The sequence below is a fragment of the Pleurodeles waltl genome, chromosome 6 (assembly GCF_031143425.1).
Source record: "Pleurodeles waltl isolate 20211129_DDA chromosome 6, aPleWal1.hap1.20221129, whole genome shotgun sequence".
NCBI lineage: Eukaryota > Metazoa > Chordata > Amphibia > Caudata > Salamandridae > Pleurodeles > Pleurodeles waltl.
Genome location: NC_090445.1, coordinates 822,166,113 through 822,189,115, shown reverse-complemented (window position 1 = coordinate 822,189,115; position 23,003 = coordinate 822,166,113). Strand labels below are relative to the sequence as shown.

General features: G+C 46.2%; 1 protein-coding gene across 2 annotated transcripts in view; it reads left to right on the top strand.

Annotated features, from left to right (window-relative positions):
* NEURL1 (neuralized E3 ubiquitin protein ligase 1) overlaps window positions 1-23,003 on the top strand; it is a 413,365-nt gene that overhangs the window by 179,305 nt on the left and 211,057 nt on the right. The gene's annotated exons all lie outside the window — the stretch shown is intronic.

Genomic DNA, 23,003 nt, shown 5'->3' with positions numbered 1-23,003 from the left:
ATATGCCTCCCCTCACCCACAGGGACAGACATTATTAGGCAGTGTCATATGTCTTTGGATAAGTCTCCCGAATGGCCTCATAGTGATTGGAGGTGATTGGAACGATGTGATGACCCCTCAAATAGATAGACGCTGCAGACGTGATAAGGGCCCGGGTCGGATAGATCTAAATTATCTGTAATGACATCCGTCCTAGTACTGACTGACATCTGGAGAGCCCACCACCCAAAACTACCCAGTTTCACATACTTCTCCGCAGTACGTGGTTCCCTCTCCCGCATAGACTTGTTTTTGGTTCCCAACACACAGGCACACAGAGTCGCAGATGTGGGGATTCTGGGACGGGCCTGTCTGATCATTCCCCATTGATTATAGGGCTTCATATGGGACCCGTGAGACCCCTCCTCTGATGGCATTTATCTCTATGGAACCTACAAAATCCCACATACTGGAAGTCTCACAAAAGACATTGAGGAATACTTCACACATAATACAGGCACTGTGTCAAGCGCCACGATGCACTGGGAAGCTTTTAAGCCAGCCCGGCCTGGGATAGACATCAGGTTCTGTGCGGGTGAGCGGAGACGCAAGATCCAGGACCTGACTGAACTTGAAAGGCAAATAAAAAATTTGAGGCATGTAGTAGTGGGGCAGGTGGAGAGATCGCTCAGCAGCAGTTGGGTCTCACGCATCAACGGTATGGGCAGCTCTTTACAGATGAGGCCAGGCTGGCGTGGCAGGCATCTCAGAGCAGAATTTACCAGTGGGGTGACAAATCATGTAAATTACTCCACAGGCTGTGTCAGACGGTAGATCAACCCACAGCTCCTCCACTGCTCAGGGATGAATGGGATGCCTTTGTAACTGACTCCCGCGAGTCGGCCCACAGGTTTGCAACGTTTTTTCAGACGACATATGCACGGCAGGATAAACTGCCACATGACCAGATCATAGACTTTGTGGACCCGCAGCTTTTGCGGACGTAATAATCTGGAACCCATGTGGATCTGGACAGGGAACTAACTGAGGCCGAGATTTCCTCGGTGTTGGCTGATCTTCAGGCAGACAGAGCCCCAGGTCCAAACTGACTCCCTGGAGAATTTATCAAAGTATTTATGTCTAAATTAGGGAAGCATATTGTGCAGGCATTCCATGCATCCGTAGACGAGGATGCCCTCCCACCAGATTGGAGCCACTTTGTGGTACTTCCCAAACCAGGCTGCCCCCAGAAGACCCCTCTTCATACCATCCGATATCTCTACTAAACGTGGATGCCAAGCTCCTGGCCAAGACCCTCACTGACAGATTATACCTGCATGCATATCACAGAACTCATACACCCTGATCAGTCCGGCATTATGCGGAGACGTGCTACACGACACAATATTCAGCGAGCCTCAAACGTACTTGTACTCGTAGGTTGCCTCGGACACCTTCCACTATTCTTTCAGCCAATTAGGATAAGGCATTTGATTTGGTGAGTTGGGAGTACCTATTCTCCTTGTTACGGAAATTGAACTTTTGGACCCAAGTTAATCTCTTGTATACGTCTTCTATACACTAATCTGACAGCATCTGTCCACTTTGCAGGGCATGTATTAAAGACCTTCCTGATTCAGTGTGCCCTCTTTGCCCGCTAATGTTTGTACTGGCGACAGAGCCCTTAGCTGTATGGGTCAGAATGGATGCCCAAGTCCATGGCTTTGAGTGGAGCTCAGATTGCTTGGCTAGAAGTGCATTGTATGCAGGCAATACTGTTCTTCATGACTGATCCTGACTCTGCAGGCCTGCGTGTTATCCAGATCACACAAATATTCAGAGAAATGTCAGGCTTTAATATAAACATCTCCAAATCCACCCTAATGCCCTTAAATCGATACACAGGTGTATGTGGGCTGTGGGCAATAACCCATTACTGGAATACCTATATAGTAACGCAGACTCAATCAGCTCCCCCCTGCGACACAGATTGTCATGAACACATGGCGAGGTATACAGTGACGCATGGGATGGTGGGGCAAGCGCACAGAGATGACGCCCCTATGGCATGGCACAGTCCTACAACAAGTAACCCATCTAAAGGGGTCCTGAAAATGGGACATGATAGGTAGCTCAACCCTTGGAGATGTAATAGACGGTACAATACTGAAATTTTTCCAGAGACTCCAAAAGTACTACCAATTACATTGCAGCCAATTTCACCAATCCCTGCAGCTGAGACATGCCATCACACCATCCATTAAAAACACCTAGACACAGTGCCTGAGTTTAACCACTTGGACAGCAAACTCCTGCTGTGTTACTTGGGAGACCTCAAAATCTCCAAAATATATTGCTCCCTTGTGATTAATAGCACACACATGCCTACTTCACTTCAGCAATCCTGGGAGATGGACGTCGATGCCTTGGACGACAACGATTGGACTGAGACCATAGCGGTGCCCTGGTAGGCAGCCATCTCGGCACGGCTTTGCCTGATTCAACTAAAATACATACATAGGGTCTATTTCACAAGATATCGCCTGTAGCGTATGGGAGTGGTAGACTCCCCACTGTGTCTTCATTGCCGGACAATAGATGGCAAATCCATACACGCTGTAATGGAATGCCACACCTTAGATCACTTCTGGAGGGGTGTCACTGACTGTCTTAGTAAAGTTCTCTCATGGACCATGCCACTCGATCCCCGGCTGGCCCTACTGCACATTTCGGACGGTCTTGGGGGAAACAGATACAAACGGGTACTTCTCTTCCTAGGCCTCTCCAATACAAGGAGGGACATAGCTCAAATGTGGAAATCATAGTGTGCACCTTCAATAAATGAATGGAAATGAGGTTTCAATTACTGCATGGTGTTGTAGATACCTGTGTACCAGGTGAGGAGATGCCCTCACAAACATCCAAAAGTTGGCCGATATGGGCCAACTCTAGGGGTATAATACCGCCCTTAGGAAGCACTCCTCATGCATATATAGAAGACGAAATCAGGAATTCATAGGTCTTCTGCAGTGGCCAGGATCGTCATCAGGCTGAAGGGGGTTGGGGGGACGGGGTAGTGGCTACATGTGCTTAAATTGTATTCTGTTTTTCAGTTTGTCATTGCAAATGTCTGTTGTCTTTTACCAGTCTCGGCTGGTTTGTGGAGAAAATACAATCAAATTTGATATGAAAAAGAAATTCAGCCATGTAATATATTGGTTTACTGTAAAACACACATAGGGCCTTCACATCAATCAATCAATCATTTGTAAAGCTTGCTACTCACCCGCTAGGTTCTCAAGGCGCTGAAAGGAGGGGGGAGGTGGAAAGGACTGCTATTGCTTGAATAACCAGGTCTTGAGGCGTTTCCTGAAGGTCAGGAGGTCCTGGGTCTGTCGTAGGTGGGCGGGGAGGGTGTTCCAGATCTTGGCAGCAAGGTGGAAAAAGGATCTGCCACCGGCTGTAGTCCGATGGATGTGAGGGACGGCAACGAGGGCAAAGTTGGCAGAGCGGAGTTGGCGGGTGGGAGTGTGGAAGGTGAGTCGCTCGTTGAGGAAGGCAGTGCCCGTGTTGTGAAGAGCTTTATGGGCGTGGATGAGGAGTTTGCAGGTGATCCTCTTGGTGACGAGAAGCCAGTGTGTGTCTCTGAGGTGGGCTGAGATGCGGTCGCGGCGTGGGATGTTGAGGATGAGGTGTGTGGAGGCGTACTGTATACGTTGTAGTTTCTTCTGGAGCTTGGCTGTGGTTCCTGCGTAGAGCGCGTTGCTGTAGTCCAGTCTGCTGCTGACGAGGGCGTGAGTGACCGTCCATCTGGTTTTGGTGGGGATCCATCTGAATATCTTGCGGAACATGCGGACGGTGTTGAAGCAGGACAATCAGACGGCATTGACTTGCTGGGTCATGAAATAAAGCATTCATAGTAAAGCACTGGTATTATGGAACAAAATTAATTGTTCTAGATTTTCGCCAACAGTTGAAAAACCTGTACAGATAGGAGGATAAAGAATTTAAGGTCCAAATCTAGGTTATCAGACATCCTCAAAGTTATGAATTATAATGTGCAAGGATGTTAGGAAATAAATAACAAACAGTAGTTAAATTTAATTAGTCATTTTAATTGGTGCTGTTGAGGTCTAGTGTTAAATAAAGGTCAGTTAGAATGGAACAAATTCAGACATATGGGGTATGGTGAAAACGTTAGGGAGACTTCTAAGTACCGGTATTGGTCCATTGAACACAACATGGATTAAGAGTTAGACCTAGTTCCCTTCACAGAAACTTACAGCTGATCTGAAGGACCCACATTCTAGTCCATATGCAATCTTACATGGTAGAGGACCTTGCCCTTAGCCAAAACACTTCTGACTTTACCTGGATTGTGCAGAGGAGGCCACCAATCAGCAACTGTACCGCGAAACATAAAGTAGGTACAGACTATGAAAGGGATGTAAGTTGTGTTCTCCACCCAGGCTCTTGGAGTGCACTTGTGCAGGTCTCTATGTTGTGGTATAAATGGGGGGGATACCTGTTCACAGAGGCACAGTGGGCTCACTGGCATGTACTTATGTTGAATGAAAGGAAGAATATGAGACCAGAAAGAGATAGATACATTCAAGACAGTCATCCAGAAATGCATACATTGTGTATGCAATACAAACACCTCTCCCAGTTAAGGAAATTAAGGGGAGCCAATACGTCAACATCGTACAGCAGTTTCTGTTCGGGATGTCCTGCAGATGCGCTTTTGGGATAATATTTTGCGGTTCTTCCACCCTCTTGTCACTTTTATTGGTAAACATGTTAGGTGATACACTTTCTTTTCATTCTTCTGGTAGTTCTTTACAGCTTTCTGAATTTCTGATATTTGTTATTTAGGAGGTGACTCTCAGGGGAGCTCCTGCACTAAACATTCCCCCAGTGTTTGTTTTTCTTATGGACCTTGTTGACTTTCTACATTTAGATCCCTCTGTAAGTTCGGGGTTTGTGGCTGCCTGAGTGAAGCTGTATAACTTAGAGTAGATTACTTTCCCTCACTACCTCTAAAACTTAGAGAAGTCCTCATTATTAATTCTCTGGGTATTTCCTGAATATATATGGTTGCTTACCCTGCCCTACTGCTTTAGCAGCCTTGCTTTCCACAGGGTTTGCCTGTGGTTCTAATGGGCATCAAACATAATGATACCAGCACTGTATGCCAACCATGTTTCATCCTTATGCCTACTGGCAGATGACTTTGTCCATCCCAGGGAACGTTGGTTGTCAGCGACTCACCTTTCTCTAGATGCCATAGTTTCTGGGCAGAAACTGTTGAGAGTGATATCAGAGATAATAGCACCCCTTCTTGAAAGGTCATCCATTAGTAATTGCTAGATGGATAGTTCTGTGGGCTGATGGCCACAGCTCATGCAGTGAGGCTTGGATGAGAGAAGCAGCTTCCTTTCCATCCAGCCACCTTCTTCCCTTCCTCGGCAGGAAGCGCCCACCCACAACTATAAATAAAGAAATGCTGTCATTACCCATTGAAGAGAGCTTTGACGATATCAATTTGGCCTAAAAAAAAAGGTCTATTGCCCTGCCAGTTTATAACACGAAGGATGGCAGGAAAACTCTTATTCCTCAAAAATAATCTTCCTTGCATCTAATTCTCAAAAGGAAGTGCTCGGAATTCTAGAGGAGTTTATAAACCACTCTGCTGCTGCTGCCACCCAAATACCTCTTCTCTGAAAATATGTGATGAAGTGTGTTTTTTAAGTTTGAGGTGTCTTCACCAGTCTATGAAACCACAGCACAGACCTTTAGGCAAAATCCAGACAACCTGTGACTTCCCTGCAAAAGGCATTTATAATGGTTCACTTCTAGACCATGCCCAACCTAATTATGCAAGGAATTGATGCCAACTCTTCCCTCAACACCCCTGCACAGTTACTATTTTCCCCACTACGTGTGTTTTTTTCTTTCAATCTCTCAAACAAAGGATTGTGTGGCCCGATGGTTCTTAATCTTTTTACTTCTGTGGACCCCCACTTAATCATTATTGGTACCTGAGGACCCCCACTGAATCCTTATTCAAACCTAGGGACCCCACTGCATCTTTACTGGAAGTCGGGGGCCCCAGGCTAAGCATGTTTGATGATTTGAAGCGCAAAACAGTACACAAAAAAAGTAGATGGAGCTTTTATAAATAAAAGTTCACTCATTGTCCATACATTATTCTGTTTGATGCACTTGTACTGCTCTCACGAATCAGCCTGAGGATACTAATTAAATGTTTAGCCTTCAATTTAAAATTCCTACACATTTGCATACCGTTTAAAAAATGTAAATTGTCTATTTTGCTTCTTTATCTATATACACTTTTTAAATCTGTTAATTTTATTAAATTTTCTAAGCGGATGTGGACCTCCTGAGTATGCTTCAAGGACCCCCTGAGTAGGCTTTGCAGACCCTCAGGAGTCCCAGGACCACAGGTTAAGAACCACTGGTATAACCTGTTCTCAAGAATCCTTCCATCAAGCCCTCTCAAACCAGTTCAGTTCAGGTCAAGCACTAAAATATTGTGCTATAAATATATCATAGCCAGGATATTGTCTACCAAAATATTGTGAAGGTTGGTATGTGTGTAGGTAATCGTAGACTTCTTAAATGTACTGTTACTTAACTTTTAGGATATTTATATTGTCAAAATAAATACTTGTGGAGTTAGAATAGGGAACCTATACTTGCAAAGATATACTTACCTCCATAATATTTTGGAAGTTGATATTATCGCTATGATATTTTTGTACCATGATATTTAAACTCAATACTCTAGTACTATACTCCACAATTCCATGACCATGTTTGGACCCTGTTCAAAGCATAACATTTTCTTGTGCATCTGATGATAGTGGCATTGCACTCTGGTAATGTTAGAGTCATACTGTTTTTGGCCCTCACCTTTTTAGCCACCTGAGGACAAAAAAGGTGGCCATCCTGAATTGGCTCATTACCTTCAGTGCTTGTTTTGAACCTCTGGTTGTAGGTGGGGCCCACCGGCCCTCATTGTTGATGACTGGAACTTATTTTTCATCAAACACACAAAAGCTGATGGGAGGATGCTTGCAATAAGTCTAACCAATGGCAATCACTTGGGATAGCATTCCAACCCATCATTCTTTTGCCTGCCGTGCCACCTCAGATGACACTTAGCCATATGCAGATCAATGGAAACAATCCAGCTCGAGCTGCCAGACCAGGTCCTCTCTGCATTGCTAGCTGGATTGTCAAGTATATCCATACTTGCTACGCCAAAGCTAAACATTTACCTACTGTTCTTTGTAGGGAAACCATGGCTTTCTTAGGTAACATCTCATTGGTAGACGTCTGCAAGCTCGCTACCTGGCCAGTACCACACATCTTTCTAAAGCACTACTGTGTGGACTTACTATCCCATAAGCAGGCTAAGGTAGGCTAAACTGTGTTTAGAACATTGTTCCTATCATCTGCCTGCTAGTCACCACTTAGGAGGAAATTGTTTTACAGTTTGCTTTACTCAATGCAAAGTATGTGTATCTACAGTCACACATGCTATGAGTGTAAAATGTTAGTGCAAGCATCTGTTTGTAGTGCTTAGATTAACATGCACCCACCTACCCAGAAGTTGCCATTGATGGTATATGTTTATCTTTCTCACACTTAACCTCTTTAACAACTTACAACGCACATAGCGCATCACAGTAGTTACTCCATACTCCACTTTGATCTCTCAACCACTGAGCAGAACACAGTCAAGAGTGAAGTCTGTGCCTGTGCACATTGTGGCCAAAGGGAAGAGTCGCAACACGTCATGTGACTCTAAAGTTCATCGAAGAAAAACAAACAATAATATCCGAGCCCAACACCACATGACAGGAATATATAGAGCATGTGAATTTTCAGAACTATTACACGCTACAAACAGATGCTTACAGGGTGAGTAGAATTTTCCTTCTGAGTCTGATGCCACCATTTGTAGGTCTCATTGAGTGTATCAGGTGCATGAAGGAAACATGCATCCATTGCTGGTGCTGAAGCTGAGATTAGTTTCAGTGGTATAACTACCTAGCATATTGCTTTTGTTCTGTAATGTTACTTTGGGTCTCTAGAATCTTTTCTGTTGTAACAGCCATAGGAACAAGGAATATACTATTAGATTTAGTGTTTCTTCCCATTCTCGCTGAAGTATGGGGCTTGTTCTTGTTTTGACTTCCTTGCCTAATTTCCCTGACTATGCCCCCTCATTCACCACCAGGAAGACATAAAGGTGTCTGCTAGCCTTGTTCTGCAGCTCGTGCCCTTGAGCGAAAGGGGTAAAAGGGTTAGGGGTGGGTACAAATAGCTTTTTCATGTCCATTCTGAGGAAAATATCTTGCATGCCTGGCCATTGTGCCACTTGCTTTTAAAATTCCCCAGTTCTGCCCTGTTGAGGCTTGCAGAAGCTTTGGTGTAGCTGGATTAGCATCCTTCTCTCAAGCCAGCATTCATTCGCTAGGGCTTGTGCATGGGACTTTAGGCAATCCTTCCACCCTTTCCCTTTCTGGTACGTTTTTTTGAGCCTTCTGCTCCAGATCATGGGTTTCATTGACTCCTCCAACGTCATAATCCTGGGATTATCCCATACCCGTCCAAAAACCAGTTTGCCCCATAATCACCTGCCCAGACAACACCTTTCAAGCTCCCTTTAAAACTTTACCAGTCATAAACACAATCGCACTTCATGTATCATGAATTTCCAAGTGTGCTAGTGCTATATCACTTGATTGGTTGGTGAGTCTAGCGCTGGGCCGCTCTCCACTCAATCCCTTCTTTTCAAATAATTCTCCTGTTTATATGCTGCCTGGGGTTCTTATGTGGATCCCAGTCCTACCTCTTGCCCTGACTTTAGTCATGTTACAGGCACTTCCTGACAATAACGCACCAGGTTGTCAAAGAAATCTGTACTCAGAATCAGAAGTCTGAAATGTGTATTAACATAAAAAAGTGTAGTCCGTGAATCACAGAGCTGGGCGACAAGTCCACCCCCAGATCTGCATGAGCTCAAAAGCTAAAGCACACATGCATATTTATATGTGTTCATAAACAAGACTCAAAGGGAGATCGTGTGACGAAACTGAAACAAAAGCGCTTTGCAGGTGAAAAGTACACACTTGACGTTTAAACGGATACAAAAATGTACCTTCAGAGCTGGGTAAGCTATTCAAAAAATCTCTTCCACAATGCCAGGTATGAAAGGTGAGGCTTTACAAATCAGAAACTGCCACTCCTTGGTAGAAGTGGTTTACCATTGAGCATGAAAATGACTGCGCTATTACAGTTATGCACTGGGCAATATTTCTAAATTCTACTCTTCCCTATACGGCAGGACAGCACGAAGGGGTGTGGGAGAGTAGACCAGGAAGGAAAATAATAGTTTTGGCAGGGGGTAGCATGTGTGCTTCCCCTTCCAAAGAAAAGGCTGGACAGGGACTGGGTGAGATTGCAGACAAAGTGTAATGCCACAGTACCGGATGATAAAATTGGGTTTAGCCAGTCGCAGCTCGAGAAGGGGCAGTGCGGCGCAGTGCACGGAGGGAGAGTGGGGGGATTAAATTAAAAATAATAAAATAATTTTTACAAACTTACCTCCACCGCTGCTGTTGTTCCTTCCACTCCTGCCGCTCATCTGCAGGCACAGGCTCCCAGCCAGCGAGTCGGCTGTCCAAACACACATGTGCTCTGAGGGGGAGTGCTGAGCCCTCCCCCTCATTGCTCGTCACCCCGTGGTCCCACCCCTTTTCCCCCAAAACTATAATAAACACAGTTTATTATCGTTTTGGGGGAAAAGGTTTGCAGCTGCCGCTGCTGGCAGGGGGACAACGCTCCTTCGCCCTTATGGAGGAGCCATCCCTGGGTATAGCGTTCCTGCATCCCAGAGAACCAGGTGTGGGAAGCCCGGGCCAGTCATGACTAGGTGGGGAGCACTATCACACTTGAGGGTACCACTCAGCCTGACTCCTAATCGGGCCCAGAAACCCTTGACAGGAAAATTAATTTCACAATTATTTTATGCAATGTTTTTTTTTTTTTTACTACTATAATTTCAACTATCCTGCTTCTTCATTGTGTCTCAATACAAAACAAACATGCTCTGTTTCTGCTAACCACAAATGTTTTAGGTTTATTAAGGCAACATTTTTGTGTCTTTGTATGCATTCATCAATGTATACTTGAATTCAATCAATCAATAGTTTATTCGGTCCAGATTTGGACCATTTGAGAAGTTAAAAGTGATCATACGTACAAAAAGATAAAAGCCATAAACCATCGCATAATAAAAAAAGACATTGGCAATTAATACAAAAAAAAAGAAAAAGTTCATAAAACTACATAAAAAGTTTCATAGATAATTAAGACAAGACTCTCAAAATAGTCTCTGAATCTTACCCTATGCAAGACGCTAAATGCTAAACTAATACTAATAAATTGGTAAAAGCATAAAAACCATTCTAAAACGGGTTTATACATAAGATAAGACATAAAAATTACATATAATAGCTCCTGTTAGCAAAAGCTAGAGGTCAACCAGTGAAGAAAAATGCCATGGGTTAATCAGTTCTATTGAATAAGTTGATCAACTAAATTGCATCTTGCGATTTATAAAATTATATATGCTGAGGAGCTATGAGTCACTTCAATTGGGGTAGCCCGCTAGACAGCATGCTCGGGGCTACAGTCTTATATCCTCGATAGGTCGCACTAATCGTTTTATTTAAAATCCCAGACTAATATAACAGGGTGCTAGTTCGCTAACTTCTAGACCGTTCTTCGACCGGTGGATTAAAATCTGTAGTGATCCTACTGCGGATTTTCCATACTGCTGCCAAATATTTAGAAACAGAACTCACTATCAGCATGGAAGTGTCATATTTGCATATTCTATATACACTGTTACGGTTTTGTGTTGGCAGTGTTTTGCACAGAGGGATTATCCACTTCCCGCGAGGGCATTTGTACAGAGGACAGAAAAATAGGACATGCTCAGAAGTTTCCTTGCATAGATGGCAGTTTATGCATTTGTCAGATAAAGAACTATTGGTCGACCAGCAAGCCGTGAAGCGGTTGACTGCCAATGTTCCATATCTGAACTGAAGTAATAAGGAGCGAGCACTGGCTGGGATAGGGAGATCCAGGAAGCTTTCAGGCAGAGGTTCGTGCTTAACCAGCCGAAACTCTGCTGTCAACCGACCTAACCCAATTGAGCCAAGAGATTCCTCATGGATCTTTTCCCAATAGCGGTCTTTGATCAGGCGTTTAGCGTTACCAGGAATCGTCTCGGGATTCTCCCAATAATGGGATAAATTCAGTTTAACCCAAGCCACTTTCATCTCCCTAAGCCACCGTACTTTTTCCCATCCATAGCAAGGTGGCAATAGTTCTTTAACTGCTGACCTGAAGGGTTCGAGTTCATCCGTTTTCCATAATCTGACCCAGTACAGAAGTGGTCTTAAGTATGCTGTATCCTTAATACTATTTTGACCCAGGTCCAGTCTTAAGGGGAGCATCGGGGTGCCCTTCCCTAGTCTGGATATGTGTCTAAGGAAATTATTTTCTTTGATTTGAAGAGTGTCCATTTGTCTGTGGGATCCCCAAAGTTCCGCTCCATATATGGCCACGGCACGGATTTGGGCTTTGTAGATTTCAGAGATGAGGGTCAGAGGGGGACTTGTTGCAGTGCTAGCCTTACGTCCTATCACTCCACATCTTTGACTGATTGTTAATGCCCCTTTCCTTATAGCTGCATTCCAGCTGCCCTTATCAGATAGTCTGATACCCAAATAATCGTATTCCATTACCCTCTCCAGATGAATTGAATCCATCTTGATATTTGCTCTAAGCTTCTTGTTCGGGGCACTGTATATCATGAGTTTAGTTTTCTTAAGATTTATGTCTAACCCATAATCTCTGCAGAATACACCGAACTGGTTAACCAGATTCTGGATTCCCATGGATGATTTAGACAGAAGGATAGTGTCATCTGCATAAAGTAGGCATGGAACTTTGGTCCCGGCCAACTTTGGGGAATCATTAGTGCAATTTGCTAAATACTTAATACAATTATTTATGTATAGAAGAAAAAGGGTAGGGGCCAAAACACACCCCTGTCTGACTCCCCTCTCAATAGCCACTGCTTCTGTTAGATCACCATTCTTGCCGCTCCTGATTTGAGCATAAGTATTCTTGTGTAGTCAGGTGATAAGTTTCAAGAGGCCATGTGGGACACCCATATTGGCTAGTGTCAGCCATAGCTGGTTTCTGGGTACCAAATCAAACGCGGCTCTAAGGTCAATAAAAACTACAAAAAGGTTACCTCCTCCTACTTCCACAGTCTTCCATTTTATTGTTAAAAATCTTAGCACCTGATCTATGGTACTAACTGCTGGCCTAAACCCTGCTTGCAAATCAGAAATGGCATTGGTTTCCAGAATCCATTCTTCTAAACGAGACAAAATTTGCTTTGCAAAAAGTTTTTGGAAGTTGTCCAGTAAGGAGATTGGGCGGCAGTTAGCAGGGTTAGAGGGGTTACCTTTCTTAAAGATGGGAACTATCTCTGCTCCCATCCAGGAGCTCGGGACAGGTGCTCCTGCAGTTATCGCATTGGAAATGAGGTTCGGATATGGGGCCCATATATCTGGGTTTGTCTTGTATAAATCGCCTGGTATTTTATCAAGGCCGGGGGCCTTTCCCCATTTCAGTGAAGCGATCGCAGCCTTAGTTTCTGCCAGGGTAAATTCAATTTTGGGGGTCTCAGTAATCATGGTATGGGTCAATTCCCTGAAAGTAACACCAATGATCCCAGAATTTAATTGGGAAAAGTGATCTGTCCACTCTACAGGGAGTATTGAGGCACCAGGCGAACAATTAGGTTCTTCGCTGGCATTAGCCACCAATTTCCAAAATTTCGAGGTGTCATTTATTTTAGCAGACTCCAGGAGGGAAACCCATCTAGATTCGTCCCATGTCCTACGGGCTCTACTTTGTTCCTGTCTATAATCTTTCCTGGCTTTCCTTATATGGTCTGACTGGCCTCCTCTTAAAGCTCTCAGGAGTTTGTGCTGTGCTTCCCTACATGCGGCGTTGAATTGTTTTGCTGCATAGCTTGAACAGTGTAAAACAGTGTCCATCTCACTTAAGGCATATCGGAGGAACTTCAATATTACCTCATAATCGATGCATGAATGACTGTTTTGAAATGCTGCAGCTCTGCGACCTACGTCCGCTCAAGGCAACCTCAAGTTGCCAGTCAGCATGAGAATTTCTGTGCATATTGTTTTTCTAAACATCTTTCTTAAGCATATATTTTTTTCCTCTATTCCTCTCTGTGTTTACCTGATAAACAGTGAGGGGGACTCCACATATAGCTTCTAGCATTGAGCGATATGCGAGTATTTTGTATGCCAGTTTTTTTTTCTTATCAACTAATGAACTTAAGGCAACTGACTTTAGCCATGTACTGCCCCTGACTACAGATGGTTGTTCTTCACACTTCGTTGAGGTATTTCAGGCCAGCCAGAACTTAATAAACACTTTGGGGTGAAATTATTATTTATTGGCTAGGAACCTGAAACCAGCATTGGTTTCAACCACCTGCCTACAAGCAGTATAGCTTCTTAATATCCTTCCACAAGGCATTCCTTTCAGGCACACACAAAAAGGGGAGCACACTGCCTCACACTCCAGCATAAAATAGCCCCAATGCATCATGGTAAATGCAGTCATTTGATTTAAAGATAGAGACATTTTTCAAAAAGTCTTTCACCTTAAGTAGGTGCAGCAAGTGCTGTATCTCTGGACACGTGTTTCTGGCTTTCGGCCGTCATCAGCAGAGAGAAAATATATCTGAAGGGGTTGCTTGAAATGCCACCGAACGTCTTCACAGGTTTTTGTACCACTCAGTAGGCGAACAGGTGCATCACCAGAGCTCGTCAGCTCGTAGGCTCACGGGAGCCGTCAATTAGACACACAAAAAAAGGGGAGCACACTGCCTCACACTCCAGCATAAAATAGCCCCGATGCATCATGGTAAATGCAGTCATTTGATTTAAAGATAGAGACATTTTTCAAAAAGTCTTTCACCTTAAGTAGGTGCAGCAAGTGCTGTATCTCTGGACATGTGTTTCTGGCTTTCGGCCGTCACAAAGGTAATTGAAATGTAGATCGTTTCCTGACAATTCTCTATTTATATTCCACAGAACAAAGAAATAGCCACTTAATCACGTTCCTCAGCTCCAGGTGATACGTTTTTAGTCAACCTTTTTAGAAGGTCCCCTTCAGGTAACAAATGGAATCATAACTGAAACAACCAATGAAAGCCATCCAGCTCCTGTTCATTAAAGAAATCGAACTCAGAATGTGCCACAGAAAACATTGTAACTTTTAGTTTAGCGCAATATAAATTATATTCTCTGTTGCGTGTTTTTGGCACAACCTATAGCCATGTAAAAGCATGGTAGATGGCCCCGTTCCTGCTGACATTCTAGGGGCTTAGTCTTTTTTTTTTTGCTGTTTCCTCTTACCTGCCTTAGATTGTGCCTGTTTAAAGCTTTCTAAATTACTTAATACGTCTCATATGGAAGTAAAGATCCTGATGTTTATTTTAAGTTACCTTATTTATGTTTTTCAGTTATGAAAAATACAAAATCAATGGTTTATACAGGATTTACATTTATCAATCACTTTTCTGCTACCAAAATCTACATGAGCTTTACTGAAAGCCCACACAGACTCTGATGTCTGCACTGACCAATCGCTGCAAAATATTTCATTTTATACCAGTCGGTTGGGCCAAATGCTATTTCACATGTGTCCTTGCAGAGTTATACTGTAAAAGTAGCCGATTAACCTGTGTTGCTGAGCATGAGCATATACAGGATAATCAGACATTAACTTCTACCCATAGGGAGTCACAACCCCTGTGCAGTTGTGTGAGAAAATTCATTATTTAAATAGGATGCAGATTCAGAGCACCAACTGATAAAATACATTTGATTGAGTGGGGCGTATAGACCTGCTTCCTTCACTTGATCAGAGAGCAATATATGGTGCTAATGGAAGTACACTTCAGTGTATGATCTGGCATCCAATTTTAAGACTACCCAACAATGTTCTGTGGTTTGTAAAAGATTAAACACCACAGTAGTACTTCACACTCATTGGATAATTTGACTGAACTACCACAAAATAGCAGGCTTAAATCTAAGAAGAAATACCTAATTTACTGAGCAGTCCATTTTAGCTCGAGGATAGCAGCGTGGTTTAAACCACGCCCAACACTTTCATTCGTTCCTGGGCCTGCCTTTCAAAAATCCCTTGATGGTGTTGGTAAATGCTTTACGTTTGTCCCGCCTTGAAGCTGTTTTGTTACCGCCTTGGAGACTGACCCTGTTACATGGACTATTGCGCAATCGGGAAGGTTCCTTAATGTGGGGCACTTTTTTTATTTTGTCTTGCCGCTTCGCTCATAGTGGTATGTTGTTTCTTCGTCTTACTTGGTTTTGGGCATCTTGCTTTTTTTTGTGATATCTGCGGGGGCTTTTTTTTGTGTCAGTTTTATGTTGCTCAAATTAGACAAGAAGTTGCAGTTTTATAGAGCATGAACTTGATACAAAGATATTACAGCACTTTACATGAGCACCGGTTACGTTACACAAGAACACATTAATTTTTTGTAGCAAAGGGAGACTAAGTGATTTGCCCAGAATTACAGGATGTTGACCCGGCGCTGAGACTCAAATCGTGTTCCTTAGCTTTAAAGTCAGCAGCTCTTGCCATTGGCCACATCCTCTCACATAGAGATATTTGTATGGTATGGTGCATGTTGGGGCATTCTGGGAATAACTTGTTTTATTTTTATATAGCGCTTGGTAATACAGGTTCTGCCATTTCATAGCGCTGCAAAGCAGGTGCCATTTTTAACAAAATCCCTATAATTCATTTGAATTTACCTTGTTGAGATGAAGAGGTGAACATGCTAGGTCAGGAGTGTAATCTGTGCCATCCTTGTTCTGTCAAGACTTCTGCAATGGGTGCATTAGCCAACTAACTTGGCTAGAGCTTATCACTAGGCGATAGCATGTGCTCTTGATAACCTCCGGAGGATCACCACCCAAGCACATAGGTTAGTTCTAGGTAAGAAGATGTCAAAAGGTGTTGTCTCCAAAATGGTGGAAAAGGAGGCGTGACTCCAGACCCAAGCACTTCATAGCCTCAAGCATGATAGCAAAACATGTCTAGCCTTTGGATATAAATTGTGCCTCTTCAAATAGAGTTCAGTTAGCGCCAACTCAATACAAAGGTATTACAGAGCTTTACTTGAGCACCGGTTGCGTTACACAAGAACACATTCATTTTTGGTAGCAAGGGGAGATTAAGTGATTTGCCCAGAATCACAGGATGTTCAGTTGGTGCCGAGACTCAAATCGTGTTCACTAGCTCCAAAGGCTCTAGCCCTTACGCAACATTCTCTCCCCTAAGGTTCTTTGGTGCTTGCTTGGGCAGTCTGGAAATAACATTTTCTTTTTTTTTTAATATAGCGCTTGTTAATGGAGGTTCTGCCATTTAATAGCGCTGCAAGGCAGGTGGCATTCTTAACAAAATTGCTACTATTAATTTGTAGTTAAGCTGCCTCTTCTATTATTCTCTTTGTATGCAGTCAATGTTTTTAAAAGTTACGCTGGTATTGCCAATTTAGAGGAATAATTCCTTTAAAAGTTTCACATACAAAAATATATGGTTGCCCCTTTTATTTGCTCCCCACTCTTTTGACCCCCCTCATTCTCCAGGTTAAATGCCACCAATGTGCCTCTTAGTGGCTTGTTTGGTGTCGTAAAGGTTTAGGTAAACACACAAGAAAGGGTTGCATCTCTAGGGTATCACAGCCAGTATGTAGGAATGAGGCAAATAGACTCTCAAGATGGTAGCCTAGTTGCGTCTTCTCTCCTGCAGTGACAGGCCTGGGAGGGTTCCTGTGGCACCTGGCATACATCCACTACACTCCAAACCAAAACACATGGTTAAAAGACATTGGTGGTCATTACAACCCTGGCGGTCGGTGTTAAAGCGGCGGTAAGACCGCCAACAGGCCGGCGGTAAAAAAATTGGAATTATGACTGTGGCGGAAACCGCCAACAAAGACAGCCACTTTAACACTTCGACCACCACGGCGGTACAGACAAACAGCGTGGCAGTCACCGCCAACAGACAGGCGGAGGACAATGTACCGCCCACAGTATCGCAACCTACCAATCCGCGACCTTTTCCGGGGCGGATTCACGCGGATAAAAACACAGCGGAAACAGCCATTTCAAAGGGAAAACGCTCACCTCTACACACTCCACGAGGAAGGAGGGCACCATGGAGCCGGAACTCCATATTCTCCCTGCGATAGTCTTCCTGCTCATCTACGAGGAGCATCATCGCCGGCGGCAAAGACAACGGTGAGTACTGCACCTACGACATAGGGGAGGGGAGGGAAAACCACAGGGACACACACAACCAACATCCCAACCCCCACCCCGACCCTCACCCACTACAACACACACACCAATGCATATTCAAACATTACAGAAACAACCCCCAACCCACCCAGAAGAATGCAAAGACCAAAGGAAATGAGTTGAACCATTGTAATATATCAAAATACAGTAACCAAATATATACATATATATATATATATATATATATATATATATATATATATATATATATACACACATTAAACAAAATATACACGACGATTAGTAGTGCAGGTAATGCACCATTCATTGTCGGTGGACCACTGGGCCCAAAATGCATGGGCAAGGCCCACACTAGATACCTGATCAAAACGGAGAGAATACTGCAGGGGCATCAGATAGAAATACAACAGGCACCTCAGGGGGAAGGGAAGGGGGGCACCTCAGCCGGATGAGTGCACCACGCCAGATCCACGAGGGGGCTCCATGCCCATTGATGTATCCTGGGGAGTGCAAAGCCACAGTCTCTCAAGTCTCTACAATGGGTGGTTTGCCCACTGTTCCATCCTGGGGAGTGCAAAGCCACAGTCTCTCAAGTCTCTACAGTGGGTGGTTTGCCCACTGCTTTATCCTGGGGAGTGCAAAGCCACAGTCTCTCAAGTCTCTACAGTGGATGGTTTGCCCACTGTACTATCCTGGGGAGTGCAAAGCCACAGTCTCTCAAGTCTCTACAGTGGGTGGTTTGCCCACTGCTTTATCCTGGGGAGTGCAAAGCCACAGTCTCTCAAGTCTCTACAGTGGGTGGTTTGCCCACTGTACTATCCTGGGGTGTGCAAAGCCACAGTCTCTCAAGTCTCTACAGTGGGTGGTTTGCCCACTGCTTTATCCTGGGGAGTTCAAAGCCACAGTCTCTCAAGTCTCTCCAGTGGGTGGTTTGCCCACTGTACCATCCTGGGGAGTGCAAAGCCACAGTCTCTCAAGTCTCTACAGTGAGTGGTTTGCTCACTGCTTTATCCTGGGGATTGCAAAGCCACAGTCTCTCAAGTCTCTACAGTGGGTGGTTTGCCCACTGCTGTATCCTGGGGAGTGCAAAGCCACAGTCTCTCAAGTCTTTCGAGTGGGTGGTTTGCCCACTGTACCATCCTGGGGAGTGGAAAGCCACAGTCTTTCAAGTCTTTACAGTGGGTGGTTTGCCCACTGTACCATCATGGGGAGTGCAAAGCCACAGTCTCTCAAGTGGATGCATGTCTCCACTGGTTCTGGAGGGGGACTGGTGCCCAGAGTGCTTCATCCTGTGCAGGACAGACGGAGTGGATGCATGTCTCCATTGGTTCTGGAGGGGGACTGGTGCCCAGAGTGCAGCACTCACCCCGTGATGGTCCCAGTTGTGTCACTGCCCCTGCCGCTAATGGGCTAGCGGTGCTCGCCTTGGCGGTCTTTGCCCTGTTCAGCAGTGCTTGCCCTGTTCAGCGGTGCTTCACTTGGTGGTCTTTGCCCTGTTCAGCGGTGCTTGCCCTGTTCAGCGGTGCTTGCCATGGCGGTCTTTGCCCTGTTCAGCGGTGCTTGACTTGGCAGTTTCTGACCTGTTCAGCGGTGCTTCACTTGGTGGTCTTTACCCTGTTCAGCGGTGCTTGCCCTGTTCAGCGGTGCTTGCCATGGCGGTCTTTGCCCTGTTCAGCGGTGCTTGAGTTGGCAGTTTCTGACCTGTTCAGCGGTGCTTCACTTGGCGGTCTTTGCCCTGTTCAGCAGTGCTTGCCCTGTTCAGCAGTGCTTGCCATGGCGGTCTTTGCCCTGTTCAGCGGTGTTTGAGTTGGCAGTTTCTGACCTGTTCAGCGGTGCTTGAGTTGGCAGTTTCTGACCTGTTCAGCAGTGTTTGCCCTGTTCAGCGGTGCTTCACTTGGCGGTCTTTGCCCTGTTCAGCGGTGCTTGCCCTGTTAAGCGGTGCTTCACTTTGCGGTCTTTGCCCTGTTCAGCGGTGCTTGCCATGGCGGTCTTTGCCCTGTTCAGCGGTCCCTGGCCTGTCCAGCGGTGCTTGCCAAGGAAGTCCTTCATTGCCCAGCAGGCCTGTGGCTGGCGGTCCTTCATGGGTCAGCTGGGCTGTGGCTTGCAGGGCCCTCCTGGCCAGCTGGGCTGTGGCTGGCGGTGGGCTCCTGGCCAGTGACGATTGGGCTGGCCTCCTGGGCAGTGACTCTGGCGGTGGCCTCCTGGCCAGTGACGATTGGGCTGGGCTCCTGGGCAGTGACTCTGGCGGTGGCCTCCTGGCCAGTGGAGATTGGGCTGCCCTCCTGGGCAGTGACTCTGGCGGTGGCCTCCTGGCCAGTGACGATTGGGCTGGCCTCCTGGGCAGTGACTCTGGCGGTGGCCTCCTGGCCAGTGACGATTGTGCTGGCGGTGACCTCCTGGGCAGCGGGGATGATGGCGGTTTTCTTTGCCGTGCTGCTCCTCCCAGACTTTGGAGATTTCTTCTGCCCCTTCCCCACCTTCGGAGGAGTCACAGCTGAGTCGACACTCCCCCCGGGACCCTTGTGAGCGGCTTTGCTGCCTGGAGTCTTCCCCCTCTCCCGCCGGGCACTGTCCAACTTCTGGTGCCTCACGGGGGGAGACTGGCTGTACTGTGGCTACGTGCCACACTTGCTGGCCTGGTGGCCGGTGCACTCCACATACCTGGGTCTCCTGAAACTTGGCCAGGACCGTTGCCATCGTCTCCTGGGAGTGGTGGTATGCTCCCATGATGGAGGAGAGGGCCTCGTGGAGAGTGGGTTCCCTAGGCCTGTCCACCCCCTGTCGCACAGAAGCCCTCCCAGTTCCCCTGTGTTCCTGGGCCTCCGTCCCCTGGACCGTGTGCCCACTACCACTGCCCCCAGGTCCCTGTTGTTGGGGTGGTGGGTCATCCTGGGTTCCCTGTAGTGGTGGACACACAGCTGATTGACGTGTCCTGGGTACGGAGGTATGGGCCCGCTGGGTGGGTGCTGTGCTGGTGTTACCAGAGGGTGGAAGGTCTGTGGTGGCCTGTGACTGGGTGTGGGGAACCGACTGTTCCGAGGCCCACGATGGTCAGGGCTGGTCATCTGGATCCAGTTGGCCAGAGCTGCTGTCATCACTGTGGGCCTCTTCTGTGGGTGGGGTGGAGATGTCTGGACCCTCCTGTCTGTGACGTTGGGTAGTGGTCCTGCAGGGGTGTAAACGCATGATTATTGCATCTGTGTGTGTCATGGTGGGCAATGGGTGTGTGACCGTGTACCCCAGTGCTAGCACTCCTGTGTGGGGGTTTGTGTGAAGATGGTTGAGGGGGGTGTTATGGGTATGTGCAGTGGGCATGCTTTAGTGATGGGTGTCCATGCTTTGTTGTGTCATGCAGGGCTTGTGGTTGGGATGGGTGGTTTGTGTTATTAGTACATTTGTGAGGAGTTGGAGTGATAGGGGAGGGGGCGAGGGTGGGGGTCTGTGATGGCATGCAGGTAGGGTGGGGGATGAAGTAGTTAAAGGTTTGACTTACCAGAGTCCATTCCTCCACCGACTCCTCCGAGGCCCTCAGGATGCAGAATAGTCAAGACCTGCTCCTCCCATGTTGTTAGTTGTGGGGGAGGAAGTGGGGGTCCGCCGCCAGTCCGCTGTACCGCGATGTTGTGTCTGGAGACCACGGAACGCACCTTCCCCCGTCGGTCGTTCCACCTCTTCCTGATGTCGTCCCGATTTCTTGGGTGCTGTCCCACTGCGTTGACCCTGTCGACTATTCTTCGCCATAGCTCCATCTTCCTAGCTATGGAGGTGTGCTGCACCTGTGATCCAAATAGCTGTGGCTCTACCCGGACGATTTCCTCCACCATGACCCTGAGCTCCTCCTCCGAGAACCTGGGGTGTCTTTGCCGTGCCATGGGGTGGTGTAGGTGATGTGTGGGGTGGTGTATGTGGTGATGAGTGTGGTGATATGTAGTGGTGTGTGGTGTTTTGTGCGTGGAAGTAGTGTGGGTGATGGTGTTGAGTGCCTGTGGCTGCTAGTTTGTGGATGGTGGTGTCTCTCTCTGGCCTTCTTTCAGAATTTTTGGTCGTAGGGGTTTGTGGGTGATGTGGGTGTGTGTGAGTGGTGTGTGTATGTGTATCAGGTGTGTGTATTTCGAATTGTCCAATGTGGCTGTGTTTTGTAAGGGTGTGTGTATTTTGAGCGTGGCGGTGTGCACCGCCAATGGAATACCGCGGTTGAAAGACGAGCCGCGTGGATTCGTGTGTCGTGATAGCATAGGTGTATTTCTGTTGGCGTGACGGTGGAGGATTTGTTATCGCCAGTTTATCACTGACCTTTGGTGTGGCGGACTTGTGTGGGTGTCTGAATTTTGTCGGATTTCGGGATGTGGGTCATAATAGCTGTGGCGGAATTCCACGGCCGCGGCTGTGTGTTGGCGGTCTTCTGCACAGCGGTAAGCGGCTTTTACCGCCAATGTTGTAATGACCCCCATTGTCATTTACAACACCAATAATTCTAACTCTTGCAAATGTGAGACCTATTGCATTGCAAATGCTTGTTTGAACTAGTGCAGGGACCAGCTTCTTTGGTGGCTTGCTTTGTGACTTTATGTTGGAAATGGCCCCTTTTTGCAGGGTTATCCCCAAACATTTTGCCTCTGACCTCATTTCGTTTCTACTGGCTTTAGGACTCTGGGCACTTTACCACTGCTGACCAGTGCTAAAGTGCAAGTTCACCCTGTGTAAATTGTATTGGTGACTTACTAGTAAGCCCCTAATTTAGTGCACCAGGTGTACCCAGGGCATGTAAATCAAATGCTACTAGTGGGCCTGCAGCACTTGTTGTGTCACTCACATGAGTAGCCCTGTAAACATGGCTCAGACCCGCCACTGCAGTGTCAGTGTGGGCAGTTATAAACTGCCATTTCAACGTGACAAGTGCAGCCACTTGTCAGGCCCAGACTTTCCCTTTTACTACATGTAGGTCACCCCTGAAGTAGGCCCAAGGCGCCCCTTGAGCAGGGTGCAATGTATTTAAAAGGTAGGACATGTACTGGTGTACTTTACATGTCCTGATAGTGGAATACTGCTAAAATCAGTTTTTACTATTGCAAGACCTATCTCTCCCTTAGGGTAACATGGGGATTGCCTTTAAATATTTTTTAATGGAGATATGGAGTTTGGGGTCTCTGAACTCCAAATTTAAAAATACATCTTTTGGTGAAGTTGGTTTTTGAACTGTAAGTTTGAAAATGCCACTTTTAGAAAGTGGGCATTTTCTTGCTTAACCATTCTGTGCCTCTGCCTGTCTGCGAAATACATATCTGGGTCAGGATGACAGTTGGGCTGTTTGTGCATTCACTCTGGACAGTCACAGAAAGGGAGTTGAGGTGTGCCCTGCATGCCTTGATTACCCATCACCGGCTGATGGGTCTTCCTGAGCTAGAGTGGTGGGAGGAGCTGACAAATGCATCTGAATAGGGCTGTGCCTGTCCTCACAGAAAGCAGTCTTCAACCCCCTGGAGTGTGTGTGGGGCCAGGACAGGGAAAGGCAGG